General features: G+C 36.3%; 1 protein-coding gene across 2 annotated transcripts in view; it reads left to right on the forward strand.

The window, feature by feature from the left end:
• Window positions 1-6359, forward strand: part of Cntln (centlein) — a 241922-nt gene that overhangs the window by 234910 nt on the left and 653 nt on the right. The window lies entirely within an intron of this gene.

The following is a 6359-nucleotide window of genomic DNA, read 5'->3' on the forward strand; positions in this document are numbered from 1 at the left end:
TCCCACCATGTGTACTCTTTGGTTGGTGGTTTAGTCCCTGAGAGCTCTGAGGGTACTAGTTAGTTCATTTTGTTATTCGTCCTAAGGGGCTGCAAAGACTATCAATTTGCTTCAAATGTTTTCTAAGTTTTCGTTGAGGCAGAAGAAAAAAGTTAAAATAACTTAAATGTTTTAACTACTTTCAGTTCTTATCTATGGTTTCTAGAACCATTTTCAAAATTTACATAATGATAAATTATGGTTTGTACCATAGCTGTAATGTCTCAGGGCATCAGATTGGAGGGTGTCAGATGCAGCCTTCTCTGTCAGCTTTCAGCAGAGTTCCAAGAGTTGTGTCTGTTAGGACAGGAGAAATATGATCTGTATTTAAGAATCATATCTCAAAATTAAAGACAAATTTAATTTCAGATAATTTTTCCTTATTTATTTTAACAAGTTCACTCTTCTAATTTTGAGATAACAAGTTAGATGCTTTCCATTTAGATATGTAAGTCTGTGCATGCAGTGAATGTATGTATTAATATATACATATGCAGATACATAGCATTATAACAAATTCTGCACCTTTAATTAGGCCACAAACCCTATTGGCCTTCCTTAGAAGGCCCTGAATCTCATTATATCTGGTCCTTTGACTAGCAGCTATAGTATAATAATTTTATAAAATTTATTTTATATATACAAGTTAGATATTAATAGAAGTAATATCTTTTGAAGAGTCATCTTCAAACAAAAAGAAACAAGAGAGTAATGGTCACAGTGTTAGCTTAGTCTCATAGATTTAAAGGTTCCCCTTATTTTAACATGCCAGCTTTCAATATAAAGTTACTATCTGATATTGCAGTCATTGCTGATGTTTCTTAGTCATGGTTGTTAGGCTTCAGTGTTTTCTTAAGATAATTCTTAAACATCTACACTTTTATCTCACCTTGTAGAGGAACGCTAACCATAACTTGTAAGTGTGAATGATTTTAGGATCCTGACAGTGGCAAACAAGTTCAGAAAGGCCAAAGGGAGGCTGAGAATCCCTGTGACCTCAGGGAAATCCCTCCAGTAACAATCACATTCTATGGCATGGATATCCAAGCCACTGAGACATTTATGGGTGGAACAAGCAAAAATTTAGTTGTTATGGCATTCCTTTTAACCTCTTATTATTATTATTCCTTTAAACCTCTTCTTTATACCAAGAAATCTCTTCCCACACATTTTCTGAATGCCAGAGATGTAAAGCTGTGTCACTTTGCCTTGATAGAACCAGGAGCCTCGCTCCTTTTTTTTTTTTTTAATCTAGAAGAAGTAAATCACACAGGCTCTGTGGACATTATGTTTAGCACATGCCATCACAGGTGAATACCAAGGCAGTGCCACTGTTAGGTTTGTCATTCTATGTGTATTGGATGGAATGTGTGTGAAATCTCTTCACTGTTGGCAAGTTTATTTCCCATTTAAATCCGACCCTAAAATCCTTTCATGAAAAGGACATTGTGTTTCTGTATCTGAAGTATTTTGGAAGGAGGCTAAGCAGCCTTCAGAATAATTCATGCAGAAATAGCATCGTTGACTGTAAACTGTCCAGAGGAAACAAGATTGGTCTTGTTTTGGGCTTTGTTGTAGCAAAAGGTGTAGGTTTCCTTGTTCTTAAAAATATTTTACACTTAAAAAATATTTCAAATCTTAATGGTGGTATAAACTTGTAATCTCAGAACTCTATGTGTATGTACCTAAAGCAATCAGGCAAGCCATGGAATTTAGAAGCATTTTCCAAGATAAATGCCATATTTTAAGGACCATTTCAGTCCTAACTATGATCCATCTAGAGCTATATTCTAAGAACTGATGTTCATGTAATTCTCATAAAATTTGGGGGACATGGGGCTATTGAGCTATATCAGCATCTAGGAATATATGCTTTCCTTACAGAGGACCCAAGTTCAAGACACAAGCATAAATTCCATCACTCATATTAGTTGGTTCACATCCACCTGTGACCCCCAGCTCCAGGGCATCCAACACCCTCTTCTAGGTTCCACTGGTGCCTGCACCCATGTATACATACCCACAGAGACACACAGGAATATATTTTTTAAAATGAATATAAAGAAAGGAAGGGGGACAACATTTGAAATGTAAATAAATAAAATAACCAATAAAAAAGATTTTGAAGATGTTTTGTGCATCACTGAAGATGGTTATATTCCATCTAACTTTATATTAACATTAATTTATGATATTTACATTTTAACAGTGATCTGTATATGGTATAAATGATGATTCTGAATTAACCAAAATGGTGTACTAACTGACAAGACTTGTTCTTAGCCTCTTGGAAAGTTTTATAAATTAATACTAAACTAAGCAGAATCTTATCTGTATAACTTACTGAAAATCTTGCTAAATAAATGAATAGTATTAACTTGGGAAGGACTCGTAAGACTCAAAGGCAGGAACTAATTGTCATATATGAAGGGGCCTGTGAGAACTTTCTAGTTGACTTTGGACTGTACTCATTTGAAAACAATGGTTGTGTTTATTAACTATTTTATAATCCTTTTATAAATGTTTTATAATACTTGCTTTCCTTATTCTTTTTTAAAATGTATTTAAATTAACTATTTTTATATAAAGAAAGTAGTTTCTTTTTATAAAATTCCTTAGCTAGAATTGAGCGTTATAAATTTTTCATTATTTTTGTATATGTTACCCAATCTGTGAATGTGTCTGTGCAAATCCACACACCTATAAACAAACTTTCAGAGGCCTGAAGAAGACACGCGGGGTCTCTTGCTCTTTCACTCCCCACCACATATCCTTGACACAGGATTTCACTGGACCTGGAGCTATTTTTGTATAGGCTAGGCTGGTTGTCCATCACTGAGTGTTGTCCATAGTTTCAGGGTTACAGGAACATACATTACATCCAGCTTTTACCTCAGGACCATGGATCTGAATCAAGACCTCACACTCATGTAACAAGTGCTCTTATCCACTGAGCAAATGGCTCTCTTCTGCATTTTTTTAAATTTTCTTTTCTTATTTATCATGAAGAGGCCATTGCACACAAGAATTCACAGCAATTGTAACTATGCACAAGACCTATTAAATAAAGCCTACAAAACTTCAGTATGGGTAGAGGAGTACCCTCACTCAAAGACTTACAGGCAATGGATGACTGATGTCAGGTGAGCAAGTTAATTTTCTCCAGGGATCTGGTCCCTGAGAGATTATTCTTGCTTTAGTAGGTAGATGGTCCCACAACCCATGCACATACAATTAGCACTAAGTTAACTCAGTGGATCTCAAGACAGACTCCATGAAGTAGGAAAGAACAGGTGCTTTGGAGAATAGGAGAGGCATTAGAGGGAGGAAATGGAAGCTGTCTTTGATCAAAACAGATGTATAACATTTTCAAGCAACAAAGAGTATATTTTTGTCACCATTTAAACCACATATATTACTATAATAATAAACTACAAATTTATTTAAGCATCAGTCAGAATGAAGGCTGAGTTTAGAGGACAAAACTGAGAAAGATTGCGTTACAGAGAGAAAACAAGTGACAGAGTACCTCAGAGAAACATTGGGAGGGGCACAGAAAAAACAAACTAAACACCTCCACTAACACATAATAGGTATGAAAAACTTCCTGTAAAGTTATGTAAGGATAAATCACATACTTCTGAACTCCCTGTGAACAGTGAGGTGCATGCAGCTACACACAGCTTGACTTCTGTGCGATATCTCCAACGTGTTAATTGTGTCTAGAGTTTAAAGGTGCTTACAGGCCAATGACACAGGCGGAACAATGGTTGGGTTTAATTCTGGGACCAGTTTCATTGGGAGTCATGGGGAGAGAGGGGAGAAAGCTGTACTTCCTGGGAGGGGAGTTCTTTTAAGGAGAAGTAAAATGTCTAAGTATGTCGTGTGTTGAAATCTGTCCACCTCACAAGAGTAGATCTAGCTTTTTACCTAAAGGCAAAATTTGCAGATAAGAGTCTGGGTGACAGTACATCGCTTGAGGATGGGAAGGAACTTTGTTAGCTGGGTAAACACAGCCAGCTTGCTTCCATGTGTTCCACAGAGCAGAACCTAAATGTGGCAAATAGACCACGAGAAAGGATGGAGGCCTGAATTTAAAGACAGGAAGTTTACTTTTTGAGAATCGTGGTACATGGGAAGCAGCAACTTAGAGGCATGTTAAGAGGTCCCAGGATAATGGAACTATTTTAAAGTTTGGGGCCACACAGGACTTGCTTCATCACAGAACCATTTTTCTAGAAAAATTTAGGAAAGGAACTTTTAAGCATTCATTTTTGCTTTTGCTTCTGCCAATAAATGATGAGATGTTCTGTCTTCTCTATCTTCCTTTTAGATAGAAATGTGTGTGTGTGTAGATAGTTAAGTAATAGTTACCGAAGGGTCTTGTCACTTGGGACCTAGTGCTTGCTAGACAAAAAAGAAGTCTTTTTTATTGTGCATTCTTTAAAAGCTAATATTAATGCCCTGGTGGCTTAATTATCAAATTCTAAAACTAGCAGTGTTGTCAGGTCTAACTCCTTTCTGCATCCCAGACAGACTTTTGCCAAACCAAGAATTTGTTGTTATTATCTTCAAGAAAAGAAGAAATACTTTCTTATTCTTATAGCTAATATTGTTTTCCCACATTTCTGAAACTGAAATGTGTACATTATATGTATATGCTATGCATAAGTGTGTATATGATGATAATGGCTTTCCTACCTAGGAAAGCTATTTCAAGTCAGCATATATCTCTTATATTTATTTGTAGCTTAGAACTAAATAAATGTCCTATTTTGACACTTCTCTGGTAAATTTCAGGTGAGACAGATATGCAGAGTTCTTGAGTTTGGGGGAAGTGTGCATACAGCCAGACTGTGTTTCGGAAAAGGCTAGTTAGAAAGTAGAAAGCTATTTAAAGATCTTAGTTAATGCTTTCTCTTCCTACCAGTTCAAATGAACCATTTTGATCAACTTGGTCATAATCCCGTGGCTGAGCCATAAGGAAGACATGCTCTGTCTTGGACTAGGGACAACATCAGGTCTTCTCCTACACAACAGAACACCTGACTCGGCTTCCCTCTGGGAAAGAAGTATTTGTACTATAAGCATTCTAACATATTTAGGGAGCAAAAGTGGTGTATTCCTGCTCATTCAAAGGTACAAACCTGAGAAATACTTAATGGATTTCCTAATTATGTCAGACTTTCATGTGAGACTAGATAGCAGGAAGAAAATAACAAGAAATAGGTCAAAGTGCAGAAGGTATTTGAGGCAACAGTCTAGACTCTCTTCTTACAAGCCATAACTATGTGGGATATGTTCACATTCTACCAGTGAGCCAAGGAGGCAATGGCAACAAGAAAACTACCAGCAAAGTTATATCAATTATGAAATTTAAAACTGTTCTCGCATTTCATAAACTCAGCAGTTTCTGAAACATGTGTATTACACTTTGATATACCAAACAAACTTTAACAACTTAATCAATGGGTATACTTTTGTCATTTTTTCTCTCTGAAATTTTATCCTGCAACTCCTGAGATATTGGGCTCTCGTACAGACAAGTGTATTGATAGTTCTCTCTCATTCTTTTATGAGTGATGAACATATAGTACCACTACTGTGGGGCTGCGTGCCCTGGAGATGACTGTAACCTGCTATTGATCAGCTGATTGAAGATGAATGGCCTAGCTGCTTGTATTGCAGATTACATCATTAACATGGTCAGTAAACCATGAATTGTTCAATAAGGCGTTTATCTTTTTTCATTTTACTTCTGCTCTTTTATCATTTTTATTAGAAAAGCCAAAATTGCCCATGCTAACCAGGAAGGTCTGTTGAAAAGAGATCCAGTTAGGGTTTCATTATGACTTCAAAGTTACAGATAGCTAAATGCTAATGGATTAATGATATTTAGTGTGTGGTTTTTATCAAAACATTTTTTCTAATGTTGTATTACTTTATTATATTTGTGCAACCATATACATTATATGTTATGTGTGCATGTGTGTCTATCTGTGTGTCTGTGTAAGTCAGATGACAACTTCAGTAATCCAGTCTCTCCTCCCATGGTGCGGATTCCAGGAATGGAACTCGGGTTTAGTAGCAACAACTTCAGTAATCTAGTCTCTCCTCCCATGGTGCGGATTCCAGGAATGGAACTCGGGTTTAGTAGCAAGTGCCTTTACCTTCTGAGACATCTTACCAGCTCTTGTATGTGTTTTAAAATTGAAGAAAATACAGCGTTTTAATAATTTTGTTGTTCTCTTTCAGCTTCCATTTGCATCATACTTACTAGAAGCAGTACTGGAGAAAATTAAGGAAAACAAGAAACTAAC

Source organism: Mastomys coucha, unplaced genomic scaffold (assembly GCF_008632895.1).
Source record: "Mastomys coucha isolate ucsf_1 unplaced genomic scaffold, UCSF_Mcou_1 pScaffold18, whole genome shotgun sequence".
Taxonomy (NCBI): domain Eukaryota; kingdom Metazoa; phylum Chordata; class Mammalia; order Rodentia; family Muridae; genus Mastomys; species Mastomys coucha.